The sequence below is a fragment of the Lithobates pipiens genome, unplaced genomic scaffold, assembly GCF_037356315.1.
Source record: "Lithobates pipiens isolate NorthernLeopardFrog02 unplaced genomic scaffold, aLitPip1_a1.2 Scaffold_8, whole genome shotgun sequence".
NCBI lineage: Eukaryota > Metazoa > Chordata > Amphibia > Anura > Ranidae > Lithobates > Lithobates pipiens.
This window is the reverse complement of record NW_027507903.1, coordinates 243138068-243150453: the sequence shown is the minus strand read 5'-3', so window position 1 is coordinate 243150453 and position 12386 is coordinate 243138068. Positions and strand designations below refer to the sequence as shown.

Sequence of the window (12386 nt, the reverse complement as noted above, 5' to 3'; positions counted from 1 at the left end):
TCACAGCCATTTAAAAACTAATTTTCACGAAAAATGAAGTGAATACAAGGGATCCGCCCATCACTGGTGCCATAGATCAAACTTAATTTATGGCACCAATGATAGGCGATCCCTTGAGAATCAGACTACACCTGCCCCTTCTTAGCCCCCTCATGCAGCACAGCCGGAAAATGTGGGATTCTGTCTGATTCATCGGCAACCTCATGTCTCCCTTTTTGCCTCTTTTCCCTATTCTTCACAACCCTCTATCCCTTCATGTTTGATAGACTTTTGGTTCCAAATCTTTGGCCTGCTACACACTCTATTCCACTTGACTATCCAAAAGGATGCTAAGTTGGCCCTGCTGCACTGCCCTATCCTGGGCCTCTATGCTTCTCTGCAAAAGTTGGCAACCTACCTTCTTTGTCCCCTTAGTTAGAGACCGCATGACTGCTTTAATTCTTAAAAAAACGCATGTCAAGCATTCTCAAGGAATCTCACGCTAAATTTCTACACGTTTGGGGTCCTTGGCCTCAATATGCCTTCCTTCCACTTCCTCCAGCTAGTATTGGACGCCTGTGACTGACGCACATGACAATCCTGAGTCCAAATCCCCATTGCCCTTCCTCCTTCTCTCCCCTCCTCTGTTGGGTCCCCCCCCCCCCTTTTTTTTTCTGTCGTCTTTCCCTCCCTTTTCTTTCTTCTGGGGCTTTCACCTCCTCCCTCTTTCTTCTTGGTTACGCTACACTCCGAGTGCATAATCTATACTTCACCATTATCAGGGAATTGGCCTGTCCAGGTTTGACATTGATATCAATGCAGATCTTACCTGGACCTTGTTTTTTCAGTTGTTCATACTCCTTAACTTTAACAATTGCTACTGTTTTTTCTTTTTGCTTGACATTGCAGGAATTAATACTAAAGTCAAATTTTTAAAAATGTTTTGTTTAAAAAGCACAAACATGTCATACTTGCCTGCTCTGTTCAGGGGTTTTGCACAGAGCAGCCCCAAACCACCTCTTCTCAGGAACCCCACAGGTGCTCCTCCCTCCTGCCTAGTGCCCCCAAAGTAAGCAGCTTGCTATGGGGGCACCGTAGTTGCTTCTGTGTGTGTCCATGGAGCCGCGGCTCGGCTCTGCCCCTCTCTCTCTCCTCATTGGCTCACTGACTTTGACAGCAGCAGGAGCCAATGGTGACCTGCTGCCATCTTAGCCAATGAGGAGAGAGAGGTCGAGACTCATGCAACATCGCTGGATTGAGATGGGGCATAGGTAAGTATTAGGGGGGCTGCTGCACACAGAGGGTTGTTTTTTTTTCATAGAATGCATTAAGATAAAAAAGCCTTCTGACTTTGGTGCCACTTGAAGCTTTATACTGATTTATGTTGCCATCACATACCCCTGCATGGGCAGATTGGATGCTTTTATTATTGTTCCTTTTAAAATGTAATAAAAATAATTATTCCAAAAACCATACAAGTTATCTTCTCTTATATCTAGCTATCCCAGTATATATACCCGAATAATATTTCACAAACCTCAACTACTCTTCATATTCCCCAAGTATTTTTTGCTTTTACATCCTTCTCAAAATGACTAACCTATCTAAATTGCCATTAGGAAAATCAACTATGAGTATCTGCTAGAACAGCCGATTTACTGTAATGTGCAAATACAGGATCTTGCAGATGAAAAAATCCTATGGATTACAGGTCTTCAACAGAATTTGGGAATTTATTATTGAAGATCTTTGACTTTCACAATACACATTACATATAAATTTTATTAAACACGGCCTTCTGGTGACAAGATACTTCAGCAAACTGTAGAAGGTTTCTAGCAACAAAGTCCCCCATAAGATACTTTTTTTCTCAAGACCTTACCCCCAATGCTATACCACACACCTGAGTAGTTGAGAATATATTACCTTACTTGTTTATGATGCCCTGATATTTATTTATTTTTTTTATTTTTTATTTTTTAATTTTCAGGTGTATTGTTAGGCATGTTGCCTTTAAGTGATTTTCTCTTAATGATATATAACATATATAGTTGTATTAACCATTGTTTAATTAACTCTTTATTAGTTATTGAACAGATTTTCTTTGAACATACTCCGATGAATACAGTCGGAAATGAATACAGTAGATATTATTTTAGGGTATTTTTGCTCTCTTATATATAGGTAAACTCTAAACCTATAGAGACTCCTAATTAATCTATATGATTTACATAGTCTTATTTTAGCTGATAATATTTTTCTTTTCTTTTTTCTTTTCTTTTTTTTCTTCTCAGACTCTCATTTATTGACAACTTACGTAGATATTCATTTTTATCTATTGTCATAGACAGTCATTTTTTCATGGTTAACCAATATGCGTCTTTATTATATAATGGTAGACCGATATATAATGGTTATGGTCTTACACCTCTCTCTTCTCATGATTAATTTAGATATATATCCCCTAATACGGATTATATACCCCCAATAGACAATATAATTTGCCATTTTGAGGCTCATGGTTTGATGGTACCCCCTGATTCATTAATCTCGAAAGGTAATCGCGTACCCCACAAAGTGGATTAGTTTTACATACTTTATTATTTCAATTCCAACTGTGAATATCCACTACCTTTCCCCGGCAAATAGCTATCCCTCTTGTAAATAGGTGAGCGGGATCTCACCTATAGCCGGATTTCCATACAATCCCCTATACTCTAATCTAATCTCAATATAACTTGTAACAATAGTTGTATAATAATAGATTTCTGTCACTCAAACTCAAGATCGACTCAGGTCTATATACTCATTCATTGTCATAATTAACATATCACCTTCAGTAGAATTTTTCTCGTTCAATACTACAATTTTCTAAACTGTGTCTGATTTTTCTCTGCTACACTTTATTACAAACGAAGCAGAAATGATACCTACCTATTCTTCGTCTACCCCCACTTGCCTTAAATTAATTTCTTTAAATGCAAAAGGTTTAAATTTACCGGAAAAAAGGAGCCAATTACTCTACACTATGAAACATGACAAAGCGAATATCATCCTATTACAAGAAACTCACTTCCGTACAGGATCGGTACCTAAACTTGAAAACCTAAATTATCCAGAGGTTTATCATTCCACGACACCTGAATCTAAAACCAAAGGTGTATCGATCTTATTGGCCAAAAATTGTCCTCTACAAATAATAGATAAACTGATTGATGAAAATGGTAGATTTATTTTTCTGAAAGGAAAATGCAATGGGCGAAAAATAACGATGGCAAATATTTATGCACCAAATAATAAGCAAGTACCCTTCTTTAAGACTCTCATTCAAGATCTCACTTCCTTCCAAGAGGGAACCCTAATTCTGGGTGGTGATTTTAATGTTCCCCTACACCCCCTTTTGGATACCTCAAATGGGACTTCGTCCCTCACATATTCTGCTCTGAAAAGCATTAAAAGTGAAATTCAATCCCTATTATTACATGATACTTGGAGATCCTTATACCCTGATTGTAAAGATTATACGTTTTATTCTAAACCACATGATAAATATTCCAGGATAGATTACTTTTTCCTATCTCAGAATGATCTAACTTTCCTTCAAAAAGCATCTATTGATCCCATGTATCTTTCAGATCACCATCCAATAATTATTGAATTATCCTTCCCTGAAATCTATCCGCGCTCTCCCATTTGGAGACTTGATCAATCGCTTTTGACTGACACCAATACTATCAAACATGTAAAACTTAGATTGCAACAATACTTCAAGGAAAATGAGGTAGAAGATACCTCACCCCCTATAATATGGGAGGCACATAAATGTGTCATAAGGGGTATATTCATTGCAACAGCGGCTAAATGGAAAAAATAAAAATTAAAACATTTCCAAGAGTTAACTAGCCGGATTCATCAACTAGAGAAAGCCCATAAACATTCGCAAGCTGTAACAGTAATGAATTCATTAATTGAGACTAGAAAGCAACTTCTTACCTTACTAGATAAACAAACTAAGCGAAAATTTATATTGACACAAAAAACATACTACGAATTTGGTAATAAAGCTAGCAAAACTCTGGCAAGGGCTTTACAATCAAAAAAAGCCAAAACGACAGTTCATGCCCTTTCAGATACCCAAGGTCGTAAATTACTTAATACTAATGATATAGCTGATCAGTTCAAAAATTACTATTCTCAACTGTACAATCTTTCTACCCCGAATTTGCCTTCGAAAGCTATGCCGAGATCACAAATGATTGCGGATTTTCTTTCAAAATTTGGACCCACTCCCATCACAGCTACCCAAAACCAAGAATTGGATAGACCACTAGATATGGAAGAAGCAAAATATGCACTATCCATGATGAAACCTGGAAAAAGCCCAGGTCCAGATGGATTGAATGTTGGTTATTATAGAGCCTTTAGTGACCTTCTCACACCTATCTTTCTCAAAACTTTTAATACTTATGACACACCCATCACTCCTCCCAGAGACTTAACATCTGCCCATATAACGGTTATCCCAAAACCTGGGAAAGATACTCTGCTCACTTCTAGCTACAGACCCATATCTCTATTGAATGTAGACCTCAAATGGTATGCAAAAATTCTAGCTAATAGGCTTCTCCCATTAATTCCCCAACTAATACACCTAGATCAGGTGGGTTTTGTACCTGGTAGGGAGGCCAGGGATAATACCCTTAAGGCTCTTAACATTCAACACTATTTATCCACTTCTAAGGAGAGGGGATTCCTCTTATCATTGGACGCGGAGAAGGCGTTCGATAGAGTGGCCTGGGATGATATGACGCAAGCTTTACAAGCAATCGATCTCCCGCAGCGAATGCTTAACTTTATACACATGCTTTATTCTAATCCCACTGCAGCGGTAAGGATAAATGGCCACCTATCGAGCGCCTTCTCTATTTCAAATGGAACGAGGCAAGGTTGCCCTCTATCCCCCTTGATTTGTATTCTTACATTAGAACCTATGTTGAGATGTATTAGGGAAAACCCGGACATTAAAGGAATAAATATAAAAGGTCGTTCATACAAATTAGCAGCTTTCGCCGATGACATCCTTTTATTCCTTTCTGCACCTCGTATAACACTACCAAATCTCCTTAAATCACTTACACATTTCCAACAACTATCCAACCTCCAAATCAACTTTGCAAAGTCTACTGCTCTGAATATTTCTCTTACATCAACACAATGCAAACACTGCCAAAAAAATGTCCCGTTTAAATGGAATACACACTCTATTACATATCTGGGTATCAACTTAACCTCCAAAATCTCAGATTTATATATGGCAAATTATATACCCATACTTCACTCCATAATTTCTGACTTCAAAAAATGGTCAAATAATTTATTCTCCTGGTTTGGTAGAGCGGCCATAGTCAAAATGAATATTTTACCTAGATTGTTATATCTCTTTCAAACGGCTCCAATTCAAATCCCCAACACATTTTTCACATCATTTCGCACAGCATGTACAAAATTTATTTGGGGGTCTATACGCCCACGAATAAACTTTATGAAACTCACTTGTCCGAAATTAAAAGGAGGTATAGATTTACCTGATATTAAAAAATATCAACAAGCATGTCAGTTGACGAGAATCATTGACTGGAATTTACACTCTCCCAATAAAGAATGGGTCCAGTTGGAAAATTCTTTAGATTCCATTCCAATTGCTCAAACTCCATGGTTACCAGTTAAGCATATTCCTAAAGTATATAAACTCCATCCTTTAATTGGTCCGTCACTTACCGCTTTCAAACAAACATGTTCCAAATACCGTCTCTCATCAAATACGGGGCTTATGACACCAATAAAAATGAATCCAGCATTTTTACCTGGAATGTGTTCTACATTTTTAAACAATATCTGGCCACAGTCAACGGTCAGATCCATGCTTTTCTTTGAAGGAGATAAAATTATCACCTATTCCAAATTACAAGCTTCTATACATCCTCAGTCTTTTCCTCAGGAGACATATTTACAAGTTAAACAATTCCTAGATATAGCATCTAAACGTCCCGATTGGGCCCGAGTTCTTACACCTTTCGAAAAGATGTGTCTTAAAAAAGAACCACAAAAACATCTAATCTCTTTTTCATATACGTTACTTTTCTCCGACTTGGAGTCCACGATAGATGGTAGAGCTGCCCAATGGTGTAGAGATTTATCCCAAAATATCACAAGCAAAGATTGGGAAAAGATTCATAAAATCGCACACAAGGGCTCTCTGAATGTATCGGCACAGGAAAATGCTTATAAAATTATATCAAGATGGTATAATACACCAGTAAAATTAAATCGTATATTCCCAACAGTTTCCCCATTATGCTGGAGATGTGGTACAGAACCTGGTTCTCTCCTTCATATTTGGTGGTCTTGTCACAAAATACAACCTTTCTGGAATGATGTACATAAATTTATCTATCGTATTACTACATTCAAACTGGAGTACACACCTGCTCAATTTATGCTACATCACTCCACCTAAGCATTCCAGCAATTATATGAGATCTCTGCCCATGTACTTAATTTCAGCAGCAAACATGTGCATACCATGTAAATGGCGCTCTCCTGACCCACCTACCATAAAAGATTGGTTTCTTCGAATCCAAAAAATCGCAGAAATGGAGAATCTCATTCACCAATCCAAAGATACTCCTTCCAAATACTCTAAAACATGGTCAAGCTGGATATGTTTCTCGTCAACTGACACTTTTAAAGATCTGATCAAGTAACCATTATATGCACTTCAGATTGACATTAGACCTTATTATTTTGGGACATTCAGGAAGCTGGCTTCCGTTATTACAAACTCAATATAAGTGTATATTATAAATTCTTGATTCACTTCAGAAAATATTTAATATTTACCTAAAGGTAGCAAAAATATTTTCCTCCTGTGCTTACAATTTTTGCTTGTAACTTAACTAATGAGTGACAGGCTAGATGACTTTGATGGTAGTCTTTCTTGAAATTACAGATTATATCTTTCTTCATTAAGAGTTAGGGGATTTTCTTTCCCTTTTTTTTTTTTTTTTTTTTTTCCTTCCTATCCCCCTATCCCAATGTTTTCCCCCTTTATGGTGACTCTTATGGTCACATTATGGTGATAGCATACGGTTCTTAGACATTAAATATAATCTATATATTGGATTTTTTTCTTTTATCAAGATCATTTTGCAATGTTTATATAATTTTTCTTAATTTTTTTTGTTTCATGATTGAATGTCTGATTGTATAAACTCAATAAAAATATTTGAAAATAAAAATAATTATTCCAGAAAGGTGAACTTATCCTTTAACTCTTAAAGTGCTGTTGACCATTTTTGCATATGATGGTCAAATAAATCTGGTAAGAGGCAGGAGTGTATTGGTGTACTTTTTACAGGACTTGGGGGTTAATTTACTAAGGGCAAATCCACTTTGCACTACAAGTGTACTTGGAAGTGCAGTCGCTGTAGATCTGAGGGAAAGATCTGAAATGAGGGGATCTCTGCTGATTTCTATCATCTAATCATGTACAAACAAAAATGTTGTTTTATTTTCCTTGCATGTCAGATCTACAGTGACTTCACATTTAAGTGCACTTGAAGTGCAAAGTGGATTTGCCTTTTGTAAATAAACCCCATAGTTTATTGATTGCATGACACTTGCATGTGGGTTCACAGATTGAAGAGTCGAGTAACGTCTGTTTATATGAACTTTTTGTGAACACCGTGTGTTAATGCATTCAGTTGGTCACAAATTGCTCTGTGTATGGGTTACTTTCATTGAATATTTTAAGAATTGTTGTCGCAAATCTTTTTTTTTGTATATGTGTTATTTTCATGTGAACTTTGTCTTTTGTATGGTATGTTGGTGTGTTTTGCAGATATCACTTGTATGTTATTTTTTATTTAAACTGTGACTTTGAATATGAGCGCCACACACTTCTAATAGATTTGTAGCATATCTGGTGTGAACAGCTCTCTTGAGGTCATGTCACAGCATCTCTATGGTGTTAAGGTCTGGGCTCTGACTGCCATTCCAAATGGCGAGTTTTCTTTTTCTGAAGCCAGCCTGTGCTGGATTTCCAAGTTTACATATCTATCTTGCCACTGTATAGTTGTACCAGAAGTGTTTTGTTTTTTTTCTAAATAAATGGAATCCTTCTTGCAAGACTGTTTCCCCAAAGGGTAATCACACACATATATATATATATATATATATATAATTTTTTTTTTTTTTTTTTTTTTTTTATTGTGTATGTATATTAGGGCTGAAACAATTAATCGATTACTATTTTCATAATCGATTAATCTGCCAGTAGCATAATGGGGTTAAAAAAAACTAAAATGAGCCCTTTATAGTACAAAAATATAATCACTACTGTAAATATTACTTCCAGTGGTGATTATCTGCTTTTTTTTTGTACTATAAAGGGATAATTTTAGTCTTTTTAACCCCATTATGTTACTAAACATCTTAGGCCTGGTTCAAATATATTTATTGATGCTTTTTGCAGAAACGCACTACAGTTCATTTACATGGTTTCCTATGGGACACGTTCATATCTGCTTTTTTCAGCTGCTGCATATTTGGAAAGGGTCAGGGACTTTTAACGCAAAACGGTGCTTTTTTGGTTCAATATACTTCAATGGAGAACCCGCAGAAAAGAATGTGATGCATTTTTGCAACAATTTGTGTTTTTTAACCACTTTCAGACCGGACCATTTTGCTGGTAAATGACCAGAGGTCTTTTTACAATTTGGCACTGCGCTGCTTTAACTGGTAATTGCGCGGTCATGCAATGTTGTACCCAAACAAAATTTGCGTCCTTTTCTTCCCACAAATAGAGCTTTCTTTTGATGGTATTTGATTGCCTCTGCGATTTTTATTTTTTGCGATATAAATGGAAAAAGACCGCAAATTTTGAAAAAAAATGATATTTTCTACTTTTTGTTATTAGAAAAATCCAATAAATTCAATTTTAGTCATACATTTAGGCCAAAATGTATTCAGCCACATGTCTTTGGTAAAAAAAAAGTCAATAATTGTATATTTATTGGTTTGCGCAAAAGTTGTCACATCTACAAACTAAGGTACGTTTTCTGGAATTTACGCAGCTTTTAGTTTACGACTGCCTATCTCAGTTCTTGAGGTGCTAAAATGGCAGGGCAGTACAAAACCCCCCCAAATGACCCCATTTTGGAAAGTAGACCCCCTAAGGAAATTGATAAGTGGCATGTTGAGCCCATCGAATATTTTATTTTTTTGCCTCAAGCGATTGAATAATGACAAAAAAATAATTTTTTATTTTTTTTTACACAAAGTTGTCACTAAATGATATATTGCTCACACATGCTATGGGCATATGTGAAATGACACCCCAAAATAAATTCTGCTGCTTCTCCTGAGTACGGGGATACCACACGTGTGGGATTTTTTGGGAGCCTAGCCGCGTACGGGGCCCCGAAAGCCAAGAACCGCCTTCAGGTTTTCTAAGGGCGTAAATATTTGACTTCACTCCTCACTACCTATTACAGTTTTGAAGGCCATAAAATGCCAAGATGGCACAAAACCCCCACAAATGACCCCATTTTAGAAAGTAGACACCCCAAGCTATTTGCTGAGAGGCATTTTGAGTCCATGGAATATTTTATATTTTGCCACAAGTTGCGGGAAAATTACAAACTTTAATTTTTTTTTATTTTTTTTTCACAAAGTTGTCACTAAATGATATATTGCTCACACATGCTATGGGCATATGTGAAATGACACCCCAAAATAAATTTTGCTGCTTCTCCTGAGTACGGGGATACCACATATGTGGGACTTTTTGGGAGCCTAGCCACGTACGGGGCCCCGAAAACCAAGAACCGCCTTCAGGTTTTCTAAGGGCGTAAATATTTGACTTCACTCCTCACTACCTATTACAGTTTTGAAGGCCATAAAATGCCAAGATGGCACAAAACCCCCACAAATGACCCCATTTTAGAAAGTAGACACCCCAAGCTATTTGCTGAGAGGCATGTTGAGTCCATGGAATATTTTATATTTTGCCACAAGTTGCGGGAAAATTACAAACTTTTTTTTTTTTTTCACAAAGTTGTCACTAAATGATATATTGCTCACGCATGCCATGGGCATATGTGAAATGACACCCCAAAATAAATTCTGCTGCTTCTCCTGAGTACGGGGATACCACATATGTGGGACTTTTTGGGAGCCTAGCCGCGTACGGGGCCCCGAAAACCAAGCACCGCCTTCAGGCTTTCTAAGGGCGTTACAGTTTTGAAGGCCATAAAATGCCAAGATGGCACAAACCCCCCCCAAATGACCCCATTTTGGAAAGTAGACACCCCTAAATTTAGGGGTACACTAGTGAGACTAGGTAATAAATGGCGGGTGCCCTGAAACTATAAAAAAAATAACTAACCAACCAGCGTCACCTGTAACAGTTATATGGTGATCACTGGTGAAAGGGTTAACTAGGGGGCAATCAGGGGGCTTTATGCGGTAGTATATGGGGGTCCCTGGCGCTATAAAAAGCTGCGGCGAACCTAAATACCTACCTGCCTAACTAGCGTCACCTGTGACACTAATACAGTGATCAGAAAAACGATCGCTTATTAGGCTGGGTTCACACTGGAGCGATGTGGGAACGCCACGAATGCGCGGCGGGTTCCCGCATCACATGCCTCCCGGCGGCAGTTCACACTGCCCTATGCGAACTGCTGGGAGTGTCAGTGAAATGTTAATGACACCCCCAGATCAGTTCGCATATCGCAGTGCGATCTGCAAACTCGGATCGCATGGTGTGAACACCCATGCGATCCGATTCTGCTGCGGACCAAAAAAAGGGTCCCGTGCGAGTTTGCGGCGGGTGCGACACGAATTCAGCCATACTATCTGTATGGCTGAACTCGAATCGCACAGAGATCGGATGTGATTTGCACTGCAGTGCGGTGCGAATCACATCCGTTCTCATAAACCGCTGCAATGTGAACCCAGCCTTAGTGACACTGGCGGGGGGTGATCACGGGGTTAAACCTTTATTGGGGGGGTTAGGGGGTACCTTAGAACTAAAGGGGGCTAACCCTAACTGCCCTAACAGTTATTCCAGTCACAAATGACACCCGCCGGGTGATCAGGGGGTTAAACCTTTATTAGGTAATAAATGGCGGGTGCCCTGAAACTATAAAAAAATAACTAACCAACCAGCGTCACCTGTAACAGTTATATGGTGATCACTGGTGAAAGGGTTAACTAGGGGGCAATCAGGGGGCTTTATGCGGTAGTATATGGGGGTCCCTGGCGCTATAAAAAGTTGCGGCGAACCTAAATACCTACCTGCCTAACTAGCGTCACCTGTGACACTAATACAGCGATCAGAAAAATGATCGCTTATTAGGCTGGGTTCACACTGGAGCGATGCGGAAACGTTGCGAATGCGCGGCGAGTTCCCGCATCGCATGCCTCCCGGCGGCAGTTCACACTGCCCTATGCGAACTGCTGGGAGTGTCAGTGAAATGTTACTGACACCCCCAGATCAGTTCGCATATCGCAGTGCGATCTGCAAACTCGGATCGCATGGTGTGAACACCCATGCGATCCGATTCTGCTGCGGGCCAAAAAAAGGGTCCCGTGCGAATTTGCGGCGGGTGCGGTGGGTGCGGCGAATGGCTGAACTCGAATCGCACAGAGATCGGATGTGATTTGCACTGCGGTGCGAATCACATTCGTTCTCATAAACCGCTGCAATGTGAACCCAGCCTTAGTGACACTGGCGACGGGGGGTGATCACGGGGTTAAACCTTTATTGGGGGGGTTAGGGGGGCACATTAGAACTAAAGGGGGCTAACTCTAACTGCCCTAACAGTTATTACAGTCACAAATGACACCAATGCAAAAAAAAAAAAAAAAAAGCTATTGGTGTCACTGTGACTGGGGGGGCAGGGGTAATTGGGGGGGTGATCGGGGGGTAAAGGGGGGGTGTGAGTGTGCCTGGCATGTTCTACTGTATGTGTGGTGTGTTGGTGCAACTCACCGAACCTCTCTCCTCGGTGCCGGAACGAAAAATACCGACACGGAGGAGAGAATACATCACTTCCTCTCCTGTGTTTACATTACAGGAGAGGAAGTGATGTCACGGAGGATTTCCATTCGTCGAGAGCGATCGCGAGGGGGTGGCCATGAATGAATGGCCGCCCCCTCATCCCCGGATCGCTCTCGAAGGAATGCCGACCGCCGCAGGCACCGGGGGGGGGCCCGATCGGGCCCCCCACCCGCGGGCAGGCAGGGACTTATATATACGCCCATATGCCTGCCCGTGCCATTCTGCCGACGTATATCGTCGTGCGGCGGTCGGCAAGTGGTTAATCTGCCCAAAAAAATGC

At 39.6% G+C, this 12386-nt stretch overlaps 1 protein-coding gene across 2 annotated transcripts in view; it reads left to right on the top strand.

Annotated features, from left to right (window-relative positions):
- The window catches only part of RAB3IP (RAB3A interacting protein), a 120636-nt gene that overhangs the window by 74342 nt on the left and 33908 nt on the right, over window positions 1-12386 (top strand). The window lies entirely within an intron of this gene.